The 18,189-nt window shown below is 50.1% G+C and overlaps 1 protein-coding gene across 2 annotated transcripts in view; it reads left to right on the top strand.

Moving 5' to 3' along the window:
- The window catches only part of CSMD1 (CUB and Sushi multiple domains 1), a 1,035,440-nt gene that overhangs the window by 274,257 nt on the left and 742,994 nt on the right, over positions 1 to 18,189 (top strand). The gene's annotated exons all lie outside the window — the stretch shown is intronic.

The following is an 18,189-nucleotide window of genomic DNA, read 5'->3' as shown; positions in this document are numbered from 1 at the left end:
CCTCTATGCTGGGACAGGCATTTGTGTAACCGTTTCTTTTTTCTTTTTTTCTTTCTTTTAAAGATCGGCATGTGTTTTTTCTGCTCTTATGCTCTGAAACCTGTAAGTTCATTTTAAATAGCATCGGTGGATCACGATGCATGATATAGTAGCAAAAATTAAAGACAATTTTTATGTCAGAGTGCTGGGTGACAGAAGTGGGTACGGATTGCAAGAAAACTGTTCTCACAAGTACACGAAGGCAGTTCACGGAGAAAGCACTAGACAAACGTACAAACACGCCGTATCTGTGTCAGGGTTGTAGAAACGTGCAGGACTCTCTTCTTAATTTGACGGTATTTGGCACTATGATCATGTTACATTTCTTAACTATTTAAAAATATTTATAACTGGCAAATGTTTACCTTGGCTTTTGTTATTCTCATGACCACCCATTGAATTATTTCTAACAAAAATTCTTGCTTACTCATTTCTAATAGATTCCAATTTTCTGCAATCATGTAAAATACTGTTGCTGTAAATGACGGTTATTTATCCCCATCAGCTTGTCTTTGAGCAGAACAAAAAAGTTACAATGAAAAATAGCATCAGTAACACACGAAAGACACCAAACAAAAATGACACCATCCTTTTATACTTTAATTTAGAATACACAATTCTCAAAATTCCTTCAAGAAGTGCATCTCCGAGAGTCATGAGGAGTTCATTTGGCAATCTATCCAACTTTTACTTTTCCGGCTCTGTCTTATTAGCACTGTGGGGTGTTTTCTGACCCATTGTTCCCCAAACTATGAGATTTTTAACAGTTATTCTTCTGCAAGGAAAAAAAAAATTAAAAATTAAAATATGGAAATACGTATTCTCTTTTGGAGAATGACAATTTATATCAATATGCTAATGGCTCCACTCGGCGTGGCTTAGACTGACATTTCTCCTACAAAAGGTTATGAATTTGAGTCTCTCTTCCATGAATCATGTTATGGGGCATTTTTATTCAGAAACACAGTTTGGGAAAGATCTAGAGCTAAATATGGTCAGGATTTGGGTCCTGCGTAGCATTTCTTTGCCCAAACCAGCAAATTCATTATCCAGGAAAGAACATTTACTTCGGTCGGGAGGATCTGGAGCACTGGCCACCCTCTGGGGACACATTTGCCCCCTGCGACAGCGCCGTGAGGTCCTCAGCAGCTACCTCTGTCCCCCTGGTCAGCCCCCGCAGGCCCGCCAACGTCCCGTGCACGCAGACGGGGCGCCCCGCAGGACAGTGTCTCTGCCCCCACCCCGACATTTTTATCGCTACCTATGCAGTTTTCTCGGGACGTATTGAAAATTATGCTGACATTCAGCAAGCCAGGTAAGAGGAAAATGCCGTCACATGACAGGTGGCGCCTCGGCCCCAACGACGCCCGCTGGGCAGCGCGGCCTCGCGCTCGGAAGAAACGCGCGAACAGTGGGACATACAGTGACGGACAGGCGCCCGTGAACACAGCGCCACAAGCGAGCGTGGCCACCCTGTCACCTCGGATCGAAAAGCTGAGAGGGGGAGACACGAGCCCATCTGGCCCAAATCGCCCAGGCAGCAGCAAAGCCACACTCTGGCCTGTCGCCGGGTCGGCAGTCGGAAATGCTTTTCCGTTTCGTGCCACTGAGCCCGTTTCGGTGGTTGGAAGCGAATCCACGTAACTCTCAGCCCTCCGGAGGGTCACGTTTCCTGGGCAACGCAGAAGCGTTCTCAGCGTTTGTGAGAGTCGTTCGTAGACTGTGTTCTGTTGTGGGAAGCGTCGAAAGGCTCTGGGCTTTCCGCGTCTCCGCTTTCCCAAGGTCTCCCCCATGCCACGGGCGTGCGGCCCCCACAGGGACCGCGTCTGCTCATGGCCCACCACGGCCTCGGCGTCACAGGAGGAGAGCGTGGCACCGAGGGCCGACCTCCCGTGGCGCGGTCCTCGCCTCGGTCCCTTCCCTGCCAGCGGGAGCGATGCCGTGACCTGCCTGCCGGGCTGCCGGTTCCGAGAGGCGCACAGACAGCACTCAGCGCCCGGCAGGTGGCGCGGAGTTCCTAAGTGCTCAGGGCCCCAGGGAGGCTGCTTCTGACCTTCCGATGCCGATATTTGCTTCCTTTCCCGGCAACCCGAAGCACCGTTGTCACCTTTATTTGTATGTAGCACTTACTGTGCTCGGCAGAACTTTCCATTCCTGCCTTGTCCTCTGAGGTCTGAGCATGTCGCGGTTCCGGGGTCCCCTCGCCTGCCGTGTTCCCTTACGCGGAGTAGACGTTCAAAACCGATGGCTCCCGTTGAACCTCTCGACCCCTCACTTGCGTGTGGGTCTCGGACCTTCCGTCCGATCCACGTACGGTATTTACGTGTTCATGCAGCTCCTGTGCGGCCCAAAGGCGATCCTTCTTGAAAACCGTTCCAGGGGTTTTTGAGTATGTTTCCATCCTCCTGCTTTGCAATATCTTTGAAAGACGAGTCGTACCTGTCTTTTCTACATGATGACATGTCTAATAATGCACTGCCTTTGTTTTTTGTTTTTTGTTTTTTGTTTTTTTGCCTCTGTTCACTGTCAGCATTATACTATTAAAGAAAAAAAAAATGATAGTGAGACTAAGCGGCGCACACGTGCAAAACCACTTTCCGCCTGAGAAAGGAGGACGCTTACGCTTGCCTTCGCCTGGCTGGTGAATTTGCAGAAACGTTTGTGACCGTTGACCTGTCAGACCATCGACAAGGTTACAGGGTACGATCTGGATAGGTGCCGTCTGGCAAAACATACGATGTAGACAAATCGTAATATTTTAAAGACTTGCTCTCAAGTTTGGAATTAATATTTATCTTTTTTTTTTTTTTTAATCGCTGGGATAAGAGACATAGAACATGTCAGCATGTCAGGGCCGCCGTAACTAAACCTTGGCTAACATGTCTCTATACTTCTGGATGCCGGATGTCTGAGAGCAAGGCGTCGACGGGGCAGGTGTCTCCCGAGGCCCCCGCCCGGCTCGGCGTTGGCCCCGTCCTGCTGCGCCTCCGCATGGTCCCCTCTGCCAGGGGCCTCGTGTGAACTTACAAGTCATCAAAATAACTTCTGAGTTGTTTCAACTCCTTTTAACTGAATCACCTCTTTAAAGGCCACAGGTCCAAATGTAGCCACGCTCTGAGGTCCTGGGATTCGGGGCTTCACCGTATGAATTTAGGGCGGCACTATTCAGCCCGTTAAATAGAGTTTTATATACAAAAACTAGAATCTTCGTGTTAACTTTACCATAAGAGAAAACAATACTTTACACGAGAAGCTTGGCAATTTGGGAACTTTGTCAGTTATGTGGATTTTTACAACGGATTTTTACCCGGATTTTTACGCGGATTTTTATATTTATTCAAAGGTTTCGGCCGAGCGGCTGCATTGCGGTGGCTGACGCGGATGTAAACAGCTCAGTGACAGGGCCTCACAAGCCACCATCTCCCTCCAGCCCAGTAGGCGCCGGCAGTGTAGACACATAGTTGTGAGAGGCCAGGTACACGCCACGCTTGGGGTACACACACGAGGCGCAGGACAGAGCGCTTCCTTCCAAGGGGAGATGGCGACTTTACAGAGGATGTACCGTTTGAGTTGGGTCTTAATGAACGGTAATATCTTCTTGAAAAAAAAGACACTATGGAATGAAAGCAAGAAACACATGCAGGATGGTACGGGCCAGACAATAACTGCAGAGAACAGGCAGAGAGCAGTAGTATTTGGCTGGAGAGAGTCTGTGCAGAAACATAACCGAAAGTTCCAGATTGATCCAGACCGCGGATGCCCTGGGCTTCGGGGGGAGGACCCCGAAGGGGACGCGGCAGACGACATGACGTCATTGAAGGCGGAGAGCCCGGAGATTGACATGGACCCTGCGGAGTCGGAGCCCTGGGTAGCCGGGAGACGCCCCCTAACTGGAGGAAGGGGGGGCCCTCGCGGACCGGAAGCTCTTCTTGCTGCGCGAAGTGCAGCGGGGCCGGCGGTAAGGACCACGCAAGAGGGGAGCGTGGGAGAAGAGCCGGCGGACTGGGGAGCAGCTGCGGGTGCGTCTGCGGAATGGATCTGCAGGGCGAGGGGGAGAAAGGGCCCGGAGAGACGCCGACGCGGCAGCGGGAGGCCGTGGGGCGCGGCGCGCTGGCCCGGCCTGGCTTCGCACCCCGCATCCTGCGGCGGAAGCCGAGTGGAAAAGAGAGAACGGGAGAATGTCTCGCACTCCTTTAGGATCACAGCCATTTCAGTTTTGACAGGTAGAAGCCTAAACCTGTCAGGGAAATTAACCAGACAGAAAGCATCCCAAGATATCGTCGATTAAATACTGAAGATAAAAGCTTTCCCCACGAATATCTCCATAACTCAGGGAAAGAGCGAGGTTATTTTTCTCTATAGCTATTGCCCTAAAAAACAACAGCCTCGATTTATATTTGCCATATTTATATTTACTATATGTTTTGTATGTATTCTACATGTTTTTAATATTTACTATGCACTTATGGTTTATCAACTCACCCTTTCTTAAGTACCTTTTAACACCGGAAGCCAGGGTAACGTTAAGAAAACGTTTAAAGTTGGCTAAATATTCTAACGCATTCCACAAGGCTCGTGAAACTGAGATTTCATGGGAAGGAAACTTGGGGGGAAAGTGATTTGCTTACATTTTTCATGCAGTTTTGAAGATGAGTTTTTGGAGGCCAATTAAAAATGTAACCCATCATGAACAAAGTGGTTTTTCCATAAGCGTACTCCAAAAATATTGCTGCTGATCCAGGGGCTTGGTAAATGAGATATGGAAGTCCATTTAGTCTAAAAACGCCTCAAGGTATGTTTTTTCGCCCACGCCTGCTTGTCACTTTCTGGAATAGCGCATGCAAAAGCTCAGCGCAGTATTTAATGTCTGATGAATCATGGCCCAGACAAACACTGAATGCAAACACACTGCAGAATAATTTCAGTTGCGTGGTAAGTCATAGGAAATCCATGTTTGGCCTCTTTGAAAGAATACACTAAGCTAAAGGTCATCATATAACATTTTTTAAAAGAAAAAAAAAGGCAAATATTTTTCTGGCACCTGCACACTGAGGATGAAGGCCAAAGCCATCTGAGGAGGGGCGGGTTCTGTGTTTATTCTAGCTGAGTTTAGAACTGAAGCCAGCATTGGAGTGTGTGTGTGTGTGTGTGTGTGTGTGCGCGCGCGTGCGTGTCTGTTTTCTGAACACGTAAAGCTTTTTTATAACCAATACATCAATTTTTAGATCCCAATATTGCCTAATAATAAAAGGGAACTCTAGTAACTGAGGGATGTGTATCGGAAAATCATTTCTATGCTCCTACTAGCTAAGTACCCTGAAGCAAGTCACTTCTTTGAGCCTCTATTTCTTTAACCTTAAAATGGGATGAAAATAATCACTTCACTAAACGACTAGAAAGATGACTCGATAGGCCATACGGCAGGCGTCTAGCTCAGGGGCTGGTATTGGTGGGGTAGCTATTGCTTTGTCTTCATTTTAGACCTGCAGAGAAAATCTAAAACCTAGAGGGAGTGTGATATATGGGAATATTATAGCAGTAAGATCAGGGGTTGGACTCAGAGCTAGTGGGGCTGTTGGATATAAAGGCCCTGGACAGATTGGGGTACTAAATAGTAAGGAAAATACCAAAACAAACAAAAAAAATGGAGCCGTCCCTAATTAAAGGAGATACCACAGACATCAGCTCTCTGCATCAAACGACCACACGCCAGGCTCTTGGTCGTGCTGTTTAAGACTGATACCGAACAAAAACTATCTTTCAGCATTATTGGAAATACGAGGTAATTGGCAGCTATATTTATACTTAATAATGTGATCTGGAGGAAAAGCTGACCACAGAGCTGTGTCTGACCATGAGCACGGTCGTTAAAAGCAAACTGGCCCGTCAAGACGAGTTAGTGAACTTAAGGCTTTTCTCACAAAGAGAGCAGCTAATGAATGAGCACTCGGGGTTCTGCGGGATTGCCGTGTGCCGTGCAAATGGTCCGCTCAGCCGGGACCCCTGACCACTCTGTTCAGTCGATACAGCCTTGAAAGTAAGCATGGCCCCCTGGCCCGTGGACCCACGCCCCGGCCCCTCTCCTTCCTGGTTTCCCCTGGATTTGCATGAAGATTCTTACTTCTGTCTGAAGCAATTTGATTGAGCTGTCAGGAAAAAAAGAAAGTAATGCAAATCGATTCCTAGCTCGAGGTGCTTAGAGAATAGCATAGGATAAGGTCGAGATAAGGGTAGACCAGACATCTTCAGTGGACTCTGAAAACGGGGCTTTTATCAAGGTAAATTAAAGCTATTCTGGGATCACCATATATAGTGATTCTGGAAAATACAAATATTAGCCACATACTCAATAATAACACCATTAGTAATAACACTAAACATCATAGTGATAATACAAGAGTAGAAAAACTTAAGCAGTATATCGTTGCCCTCCAGAGTAGGACAGTTTCTTCCCATGATATTCTCTCTTTTGTTAACATTTACTAAGCTTTATCAACAATAGTATTTGTAAAAGTGTAAGCAAGATACTATATCAGATACTTTAATTTTTAAAAATGAGTGTTGCATTCATGCTAAGTTGCCCCTAAATCAAATATCTTTCAACGAATTATACTTTCCCTTGAATTATGATGCTTACATAACAGTTTTATTTTTGAATAGTACAGTAGGACCCCGAGTATAATACAATTATACTTATGAATAAATGTCATTGAAAATATGTCATATTTATTTTCATTAAACTTCTTTGTAATCTGCTTTAAATAACCCACTACTGGTGTTGAAAATAAGACCTTATCGAAATGTCTATGGTGTACTAAGAGAAGTGAAAATTAAAGTTAACGTGTCGTCTTTCCCTTATCTGGTTGGCAAAAATACAGTTTGCTGGTGAGATTCCAGGAAAGCTAGCGGCCTCAGACCTGGTGGCTGAGAACGGTGAGCGCTACACCCGCTCTGGCACCCCGCCACGCCCCCTGTGCTCTGACAGCTTCTAGGGCTCCGTCCCGGAATTTCCGTCAGTGCAAGCGCAAGGGGGAAATGCTCCAGGCTTTTCTCCGCGGCCCCACGGATCGCAGCGGGGTGCAGGTCAGCGAACCCAGAGGGGCGCGGAGCCGATCCCCTGCGCTTCGCCCACGAAGAAGCGCTGCCGGACGGCCACGTGTCACATGGCCGTAGAGTTTTGCATCTGGCGAAACCGTTTTACGCCTAGTTACGCCCTCGTTTCAGCCTCTGCGGGGCAGGCGACCGGGCACCGGATGCTCGACGCGCAGACGAGGAGAACAGGCCGGCGGAGCTGTGCGGGCTGCCCGGGGACTCGCGAGGGCCGGGGGTGGAGTCGAGCCGATGGGGCCGCGCCGTGTCCCCGCGGGGGCCGCCCCGGCCCGTCGGGTCGTCGTCGCAGTCGCCGCGCTAAGGCGCTCGGCCCGGGGCGAGGTCGGCCCCGCGCTCGCCCGCAGCGCCGCGCGCCGGTCCTCCCGCCGCTCCTCCCGCCGGTCCTCCCGCCGCTCCTCCCGCCGGTCCTCCCGCCGCTCCTCCCGCCGGTCCTCCCGCCGCTCCTCCCGCCGCTCCTCCCGCCGGTCCTCCCGCCGCTCCTCCCGCCGCTCCTCCCGCCGCTCCTCCCGCCGGTCCTCCCGCCGGTCCTCCCGCCGCTCCTCCCGCCGCTCCGCCCGCCGCTCCTCCCGCCGCTCCTCCCGCCGCTCCTCCCGCCGCTCCTCCCGCCGCTCCTCCCGCCGGTCCTCCCGCCGCTCCTCCCGCCGCTCCTCCCGCTGCTCCTCCCGCGGCGCGAGGCGGGCGACGGGGCGGGCCGCCGCTTCCGATTCGACGCTGGGGGGGGGCGGCTACTTCCGGGGAACGTTCCAGAATCCATTTGATTTCCATCCTAAAAAAAAAAAAACAACGGTATTTAAGGGGCGCGCCACACCGGACACTACCGTTCGTGCTGAGATGCAAAATCGCGCCCCCACGGACGGACACACGCGCACACGCACACACAAACATGCACACACGCGCACACATGAAACACGCACATGCACGCACACGCATGCACACAAACACACATGCACACGCGCGCACACAAACACACACATAAACATGCACACACACATACACACATGAACACACAAACACATAAACACACAAACGTACACACAAACACACAAACACACGAACATGTCCGTGCGCACACGCAAACACACACATAAACATGCACACACACACAAACACACATGCACACACAAACACACAGATACACACACACAAAACGCACACACAAACACGCACATACACAAACACACACACAAACACGCACATACACAAACACACACACAAACACGCACATACACAAACACGCACACGCCCTTGCAGAGGGCGGGCATAAGAAACAGTGGCCGCGAAGTCTGCGCTTCCGTGGGGCCCGCAGGGCCAACCCCAGGTCGAAGCCGCCGCCGTAGTTTTCGGAAGAACCTCGTTTGAGGAGAAGTCGCGGGGGGCGCGCACGCAGCATGGGAGGCCGTGTCGCGAGGGCGCCCGGTGCGTGCTCGCAGCATTTTGACACGCGGTAGTTTATTCCTCACAGGAGCCCCGTGCGGCGGGGGAAGAAGGGGCCACCGGCCCGGCCTCTCAGCAGATCTTTAAGACCCCGCGGTCCCCGCGCGCGGCCGGAGATGAGGTTTTCTGACCTGCGCCGTTTTCTCTCCAGCACGCAATTCTCCTGTTGGTTGAGGCAACTAATTCTGCACATTCTTCCTTTGTGCGTGTGCGTGCATGTGTGTGCATGTGTGCGTATGTGTGAATGAAATGTCAATTTCATAGCAAGTGTCAGCCCACCAGCCTCTTATAATAGATCCTTTTAAATACATTGTAATAAATTTATATGCCTTGGAAACCAGTATGCGACATGTGGAAATAGAGGCTGTCGTCTGGAGTAAAGAGACTAGTACAGCCAAGACTCGCTGCGGGGAGGACACAGCTCGTGCTAAATCTGGATCTTAGGGTTTTTGTTTGGTTGGTTTGTTTTTAAATAACAGACAGAAAGAACTATACCATGAAAACCAGGTTTAGGTTGCGTGTTTGTCTTTAAATCTGCAGTGCCCACAGGAGATCGTAAAGACATTTCGTTCATCTTTTGAATTAGTGAACGGATAAGAGTATCACCATTGTCAAAAGTAAGTTCCAAAAGATGCGCAATGCGCATCGTATTGGTTCACCACCCGCCGCCTGAGTTTGCGGTCTCTCCATGTATGAATGTCAAGGCTCCGCAGAACTGATGGAAATCTGAATTTTATAATTGAAGCAGGCTCTACTGCTTAGTACTCGTGCGACTCTGGGAAAGTTCTGGACTTCTCCAGGCCCTGTTTCCTGGTGAGTAGAGCAGGGGAGATGACGCCCTGCCTTGCGGGGTTATCCCCAAGTCCCTGGGCAGCGAGCGGTTAAAGGCGGATGTTGCTCTGAAAGTCCTCCTCGTTCTGTCTTTTTCTTCCCGTTGCTCCCCCTTCTCCGTCCTCCCCACCCCCGTCTTATTACTTGGCTGTTCTTGTCATTTCCTTGCTCATCCGATCGTGGGTGAGATTTGCCGCGACCTTTCTAGAGTTGCTAGATGACTCTAGTGGTTTTTCAAAGATAACAACACTTTTTTCAAATTAATGAAAACTAGGATACAAAGAACAGGACATTTCGGGATTTCAGTAAAGATCGCTTGAGGTCCATAACCGCTCCTATCGCGAGCTTGTCGTGGATCGAGTTTTGACCTCACAGTTTCTTCAGCGAGTGAGACGCCGAGCTTAGCCGCCTGTGTCGGGAAAAGCCACACGACGGGCCATTCGAGTCGCCTCCCGCCTCCCGTCTGTACTCACACACCCAGTTACTACCTTTCTCTAATCCGTCTCTTGTTCTCATGCCTATCCAAACGTTTTGCTTGTACCACCCCAGGGTGGTTAAATGGACGACTATGCTTCATAACGGGGCAGGAAGGTCACATGTTTGCCAGATAAATCTGTCTTGAAATCATGTCATCATTCTCTCTCTATTCGCATCTGTCAGACAATGAAATGAAAAGTATTTCTCCAGCATATTTATCTATATTCTTTAATGTCTCTACGTTAAGGAGGAAATATTCATGAATTAAATCTTTGAAATGGAATTTTCTGACACAAATTCTTCTAGAATACCAGAAGAGTTCAGGGGGTGGATCAGTCCTATAAAAATACAAATAACACGTGCTGTTTATAATCTCTTCTTTCCACTATTTCAGCGTCATTCCATCTACATTCCTTCATTCTTCTGGAAGGGAATGAATGTAATCTACAGTCTCCGGTTATAAATAATTCTTTCTGGCCTAGCTAAAGCAGTGCTGTCCAACAGAAGTGTAATGAAAGCCACCTGTGTAGTTTAAAGTGCGTAGCCACATTTAGAAAATGTGACTGATTTTAATAATTTTATTTATTTAGCCCGATATGTCTAAGCATTGTCATTTCAACAAATACTCAGTAATGAGATAGTTTGCATTTTTTTTAAAGAGCTTGTCAAAATCTGGTGTTTATTGTACACATACAGGAGATTTCTAATCAATTTCATACTTTATTGGAAATAGTTGATCTATATTTAGAATTTATAAAAAATTAGAATTGAAAATTTTGATGCACAAACTCCTATTCTTCCAAATGCATTTTTACAGAGTTTCCCAACCCTTAAATAGTAATTTAAAATTGTACATATAAACCAATTCAAATTGAATTAAATTGAATACTCAGTTCTCTGGTCAAACTAACCACATTTCAAGTCACATGTGGCTAGAAATTTGGGAAAAAAAAAGAAAAACTGTAACTTAACCCCTCATTGAAACTTACGACATAGTGCAGAAGAAATGAGAGAAAGCATATACACTATGATCGACTTGTACAGCTGCATCCCTGATGGGCCAGCGCTGACCTGCGCCTCTACTCCGGCCAGCGCTCCTGCACCCCAACAATTCTTTTCTCTTAGATATAAACTTTGAAGGGAGAGACCACCGTTTCCTCTCCTTTGAGTCCTTTGCTCTCCAGGAATCTCTAGAAGGGCTGAACCAAATAGGGCACATGGTACCATCTTCAGGTAAAACAACCCAAAATAGAGCCTAAGTTATGGCCACGAAGATAAAAAAAAAAAATCACAACTTTTGATTGAGAGAATAGAATTTTCTCTCAGAAGAATGAGAGACAAGAAATGGGAGGATGAGCCAGGATGACCAAATCGGCAGGTCCTCGAGAGGAAGGGAATGGGGGGAATGGGTAAATATCTATTGGCATTTCCATCAGAAACAGTGCAGGGATGATGTGGCCTCCCAGAAGTACCCAGGAGAGTCCAAGTAATTCACCAATAGTGCCCTGAATGTGACCAGCACACGCCATAGTTTAAAGTAAATTGCAGAGCAGGATAGAATGAAAGTTCTGCCCCTTCCAAGACGGGGGGAGCAGAATCCACCATAAAAATGGAGGCAGTTGCCTGGAGGTTAGCAGAAACAATGCTTCGTGCGACATGGGGCACTAATGGAGGTCTAGACGTCACTATTTCTTGGGATGGTGTTGCTTACCGTCTGTCCAGTTCTCCTTCCCATGATGTCCACCCAAGGTGTTTGTGTTAGAAGACGGGACCAAGCTCGGGGAATCGTGTGAGCCTCGTCTGAAAGTCAGACAGATGCAATAGACCCGCAGCTTTGCACCTGAGCTTTCGGTCGCACGAGGCATCCCTAGGATCTCGACGAAGGACGGGTCCGGGGCCGCCAGCCGAGGGCGGGGGGCGGGAGGGGCGTGCTCCACAGTCGCGCTGAAGCTGCGTTCATGTCCCGCGTGCTGTGCTGTGGTTTTCGGTGTACTTCGTACGGCTCAGAGGACCATGGCGAAGGTTTCGGGCAAGTTGTAAGGCCCCCGGCCTGAGGTCGTTTGTCGGCCCAGCCCTGGCCTCTGACCGTGTTCCCTGAAGGAGATCGTCTGTAGCTGTAGGACTAGTAGAGACGGTGGCCGGAACCCAGGTCTGACTCACGCACACCAGCCAAGTCTGCGCACGGTGTTTGTTACAAGTACAGGGAAGCCATTTACCCAAACCACGATCCTCGGCGGCATCTTCGCTTCTAATGCGTACCCTTCCCATGACCATCTGTTAGGGGACGGAGGGGCCACGGGACCTCTCAGACACCTATTTATGGGGTCCCCAACCGGATGGCTCCATGTGGGCTTAGAGATTGTAACCTAGTGTATCCTCCCCTGACGGCAAATCCAGATTTCCTGTCCGTGGCAAACGGAGAACCGCGCCGAAGGCCTGACGTTACTGCCGTCCAGTCAGACACATGAGGGAATGAATTCCTTTCTCTGGAATGTGAAGTGAAATGCCAAATTAACTGACAATTCTCTATAGCAAATCCTCTGAGGCAGGCGCGTATGGAGCTTAAATCTCAGGAGTATCGTTTTGCAATGACTTCCACGAGAAATCCCCAAATCCTGGATAAATTAAGAGGACACATCTTTTTGCCGCCATGCTTGTATCTATCTGTGTGAATATAGGAACAGAGCCAAAGTAAATGATTTTAGCGCTACCATTTTTACTCTTTCAGATGCATGCAAAAATAAAAACCGGAACATCATGAGCAAACGCGACTTATTTTAAACGTGTCTAAAAAGAATCTTGAGTGTCGAAGTGCGAAACGTGTCCTGCTTTATTTGTAGGCGTCGTCATCGTCATTTCCCTGGTAGCCTGTGGTGGAATGAAAAATACATGTACGAAAAGTCGTATGCCGCGTGAGGGGACACACGGCTGCCTGGGATCCTCCTCCCTGTGATAAGAATCGAGAGGACCCCCGAGCCCCTCGTCCCGTGGTACCTGTGTGACCGCATCCCACAGCAGACAGCTGGCCTTGGCCCTGAGCGGCAATAGCCCGTCCCATCTCCTTTGCTCACAAAGCACGTGACATCACCTGCCTTTACTCTGTATTCTGTGTGTGTGTGTGTTTGCCCGTTTATCTTACACCGCTTTCCATTTTTATCATTTCTGTTCTTAGCTATTTTCACCTCCGAACCGTGAGCTTATTCACTCGCACGCTCGTGTCCTCATCCGGTTGGTAGAGGTCGTATGGACACCAGCATTTCTCAGGCAGGCACTAGGCGGGCGAGACGGCAGGCTCCTTCCTGCCCGTCCGGGGTCTCCTAATTTCTTGGGGGGACCCTGTGTGTCAGGGGGTACATAATTTAACAGAGTAATGTCACAAAGTGGCACCCATTATCAGGGTTATACGTAGGGTGCTGGGAGAAGGAAAAGCAGGGTGAGGAGAGTCTGCTCGGGCGAACCATCGAGGAGGGCTCCTGGGGCTCAGAGAGATGAGAAAAAACCTTCCAGAAGGAATATTTCAAAACAAAAAAACAAAACAAAAAAACAAAAAAACAACGGATCGAAGTGAGGCAAGAGGGAAAGTGGGGAGCTTGTCGCCAAGGGAGAAATGAACAGCGTGAGGATTAGTTGGATACATTTTTTAACTCCTTCACTTCTAGGTCTTAGGAAGATTTACTTGAGGAGTTTCGAAGGATGGGGGTTTTTCCTTCAGACCATGCCGAATAACCTCCTGTAGTTTATTTAAGTTTCATTTTGGTGTTAAAATACTAGCGGTATGTTTCATCTCAGGAAAGACCATCGAATGCTCCTTTCACGTGCCTTCCTTTCAAAAAATGAGTGCGTGGTGGAGTGCTTCACGCGGCCCTTGTGGGTTCAGAGACTCCCCCCTCGCCTGACGAGGAGCTCCCTTTGTTACAGAGATTTGCGCTTCCGTGACTCTGGCCACCACCGTCCGCGAGCTTTGCAGGGTGCGGGATGCTGCTGTGCTGTGTCTGTGGGAGTGAGAAGTGGAAATGCCAGCTCTATGACAACGCGATGCACCGACTCGACCCGCACGGGTACCATTAGCGTCACTGGCGAGTTATCTTTCCAGTAAAAACACAATACTGCAATTCGGAACCTTTTCATTAGACCTTTGTGTGATCCTAGACCTCTAAAATTCCTAATAAGGCTTGCGGTGAGCTACGCAGTATTTTCCTTTCTTAAAAACTTCTTAGGTATCTGTTTAATGAGAATCCACGAAATATAGGATTGGATCTCACAGAAGCCACCTGAAATATGTTAAAACATGCAATGTCATAGATTCTCCTAGGATGCAAATAAGCTCCCCATTCAATGCAAACTTCATGAACTGCTCAACATACGTATTTTGGTTTTCATTTAACAGCCATCAAATATGTATTTCCGTAATCGCGTTAGAACTAATTTGTGGGGTGCATGTTGTATTTGGCCTTGATAAGCAGTTCCTGGAGGCACCGAGACACTTTGGTGTAGTGTGGGGCAGTCCTGCAGGGATGGGCATTTGTGTAGCGACTGCTTTACTCCTAAAACATAGTCGCCCTAAGTTATTTAGCTTGAACAACATGTTGGCTCCTGAGGTGTTTACAGACTCACTCACGTCGGTATCTGCTCTCTGTGAAATGGAGATGCGTTGGAAGGAGGAGCAGAGGGAGTCGGAGATGGGCATTTGTTAAGCGCGTGCCGTGCTGCAGCATCCCCGTGTGTCTGGAAGACTCCTCGGACCCTGTGCTGAAGCCCATGCGATTATGCTCGGTTCGTGGGGGAAAACCCAGCAACCCGGGGGGTAACGACTGAACCCCCGATTACACCGACGGGAAGTTGGTGACCGAGGAAATCGCGACGCAAAACCCGTTTCACTTGGCACATCAAGAAGGGGCAGTTTCCATGACTACGTCAGCCTCAAGCGTGTTATAATATCTCCCACTTCATCTATAGAACCTAATTATAATCACATCCACACGCTAGGTGTTTTCTTATACGAATTCTTTCATATAATAAACCCTAATTCATTTTTTTAAAAATTTCACTTAAGTCTCCTGGGAAAAGCTGGGAAAAGCCCAACACATAATCTAAATTTCTGTATTCACAATAAAATGCAGAAAAGGGGAGGTCTGAATAACCAGCAGTCCAAATATTGGACCATATCGGGTGCACTCTGTTCCACTGTTCTTAGATTCTCATTTTTCATCATGAAAAGCAGCAGCACGCTGAATTACTAACTCTGTGTCCTGAGATTCAAGTTCATATAAACAAATGTCACATTCGTATTCACCTAGAGCAACCGTAAAGGAAAGGATTTCGCTACATCTTGCTGAAAATAACTAAAACAAATGTATTTAATAAGTATTCCCTGGGCCGATCGACAATAAATTTGCATGAATTTATGTCCATGCAAAGGTACCTCGTTGGTAGCGAGACACTAATTTGCAAACACTGCAGACAGCGCGCAGGGAGCGTGAGGGATTTGGGGCTGATCCGCGGAAAAGGTGTGGCCGAGAGGCCACGACGCGCACGGTCCTCCTCGTGGGGCGATGCGCGGACGGGCTCGCCGGAGAAGAGCCCCCCCGCCCCACCCCACGCCGCGACACCGTCCGGGGGCGTCCAGCGGTGGCCAGAGCGCCGCTTCCGGGGGACAGGAGGGGGCCGGGGGCTCACTCCCCCCGCGAGGTCACGCGCAGCCCCTGAGGGGTCTCGGCCCGCAGACGGCGTCGTCCCTCGCTGTGCGTCCGTGTCCTGATCTCTCTCACGGGGTCCCCGGGGAGGGTGGACGAGCTCCGACCCCGATGGCCTCACCGCCGCGTCTTTATTCTTCCACGATCCCATCTCCGGGCGCAGGCGGCGCAAGGCGCGCGGGGCGACGCCGTCGGCACGTGGATGTCGGAGGCGCGCACGGCCCCCCGCACGGCCCCCCGCCCGAGGCCCCCAACCGCGCACGGCCCCCGCGCACGGCCCCCCGCACGAGACCCCACCCCCGCGTACGGCTCCTGCGCACGACTCCCCGCCCGAGCCCCCCCCCCCGCGCACGGCCCCCCGCACAGCCCCCCGCACGAGGCCCCCGTGCACGGCCCCCCACGCATGGTCCCCCGCACGGGGCCCCGCGCACGACGCCCCGTCTCACAGTGGGTGACAGCTTTCGGGTGAGGTTTCGCCGCGTGTGCAAAGCAAACGAGCTCTGAATGGCTGGAAGTGTGTCCGTCTGGACTATTTTAAAAACAATTAAACGTGTAAAACGTTGAGCTTGGTGCCCACGGGCTTTCCGATGGAAAGCTCACGGTGGCTTCGCGCCCTCGTCTCCCCCAGGCCAGCCCCGTGTGGCTGCGGCTCCCGCCGCCCCCTCTGCAAGCTGCCCCCCCTCTCCGAAGGGGGTGGCGGGCCGTTGCTTTTTCCCTTCAGCTGGTTTCTGGGGCTGGGCTGGGGAGGACCAGGGGAGCAGCAGGGCGCCCTGCTTGTCCGGCGTGTGTCGCTGGCCACGAGGCCCGGAGTCCCCTCGGGTTTGGCCTGTAAACGCGGCGGGGGGGGGGGGGCCTCGCGCCAGTCAGGTATTTTCACTGAGTCAGAGGTGCTCCCAGAAAGCTTTGCATTCCTCAAAAAAAAAAAAAAAAAAGAAAGTAAAAGTTAATATTTCTAAATAGTTGACATATCATGACTCACTGTTTTGACATCCCACTGAAATAATTTATGAGTGTTTTACATCTTTACATTTAAATACATCTGATTCCTCTTCAAAGCAGCTAAAAACTGTTCCAGACCCAGTTCCAGCTGCCACGGGAATGAGGACGGTTCGCGTGGGGTGGGGGCGGGGTGCCCCCAAGCCTGCCTCACCTGCCCGCAGAAGGGAAGCCGCGCTCACGGTCGGCTCCGTACCAGACAGCGGAATCCCGCCTGCGGGTTCATGGGGCCCGGATGGTTTTGTCGCAAAAGAAAGAACGTGTTCCCGAATTTAATGCTAGAATCACACTTCCTACTTATTTCATTGGCCTTTTACTGGGCTCTTTTGACTCCGAAGCATAGCGAAAGATTATCTGTTTCATTCCACATCAGAATCTCGAGCGCAGGTGCTCGAACTAACCAGGCCTTCCACCCCACGGCCAGAGCTTCCTGGAAGACAAAACCGCGCACCCCCTCATCCCTGCCTCAGCCCGAGCACACGGCTGAGATCCGCAGCCGATGGGAAATGAGTGTTTGCTGCACGAACCGAGTCGAAGCGGTTTTCAGAGAAACGATGAAAACTGCCCCTCAGGACCCGAAACACAGCAGGTGCGTCCGCCTTCTCACGGCCTCCCGGAGCTGCTGAAGTTTTTCCCTCTTTTCGAAACGGCCTTTCCCCGGAGATGGTTACACAGTCGGTCCTGGCCCGTGACCCTGACCGAGGAAAGCCAGGTTCCGGCTGATCTCAGTGACCCGCACCCCTCCGGCTGTTCACTCCTCAAAGACCTGTTCAGCTAACACGGGGGGGGGGGGATCTGAGCCCCCCACCCCTATCTCTCCAAAGAAAGCATTGTTGTGGTGTGATCAAATTTAAGACCCACGGAGCCAATTGAGATTAATTATGAGCCTTTATTAGCCGGCTGACGACTGCCTCTCCCCACTAGAGAATCAGCCCCCAGCCTCTAGAAGGAATAGCTTAAAAAGCCCCCAAATCCCCAAAACCCCCTCTAGCCAGCAAGCAGGTTTACAGAAGCAGAGGCTGGCCATTAGCATATCTTAACACAGGATAAGGACACCCTCGACATTTGCATATCTTTGCACAGAATGTCTCCTAGAACTGCACCCTGTTTAACATTAAACAATGGAAGCAGAAGTTGGCCCTTTGAAAAATTTCCACCCTTAACAGCATCTCCCACTGCCCTGCTGGGCTAATGTACTAATGTACGGTCTGTGCAACTTTCTTGTTTGTTTAGTTGGAAACAGACCATCCGGCCAAGGGCCTCTGTCTGAGCCACCGTTAAAACGTGGGTCCCCAGGCACGGAAATTAAAGGTCTCCATCCTTTTATCCCAGCCCTGCCCTGAGCTGCTTGCGGGGGGGGGGGGGGGGGGGGGGGGGGGACCAGTCACACGCTTTTTTTTTTTTTTTTTGTAGTCACTCACCTACTGAGTTTCTAGAACAAATACCTTTGAGCAGAGGGGGGATTTATTCAGCGATTATTCTTTAATGAGGTAGGAGCTGAGCCAAGTCTGAAGGGACACAGTTTCCATAGAAGACAAACGATGCCCCGAGTTAGCGCCTTTACCTGAGTGTCTGCTAACGAGGGCCTCATATTAGACAGCTAATAAAC

This window comes from Rousettus aegyptiacus, unplaced genomic scaffold (assembly GCF_014176215.1).
Source record: "Rousettus aegyptiacus isolate mRouAeg1 unplaced genomic scaffold, mRouAeg1.p scaffold_m13_p_11, whole genome shotgun sequence".
NCBI lineage: Eukaryota > Metazoa > Chordata > Mammalia > Chiroptera > Pteropodidae > Rousettus > Rousettus aegyptiacus.
Note: the sequence above shows the minus strand (reverse complement) of the source record. Positions and strands in the feature narration are given on the sequence as shown.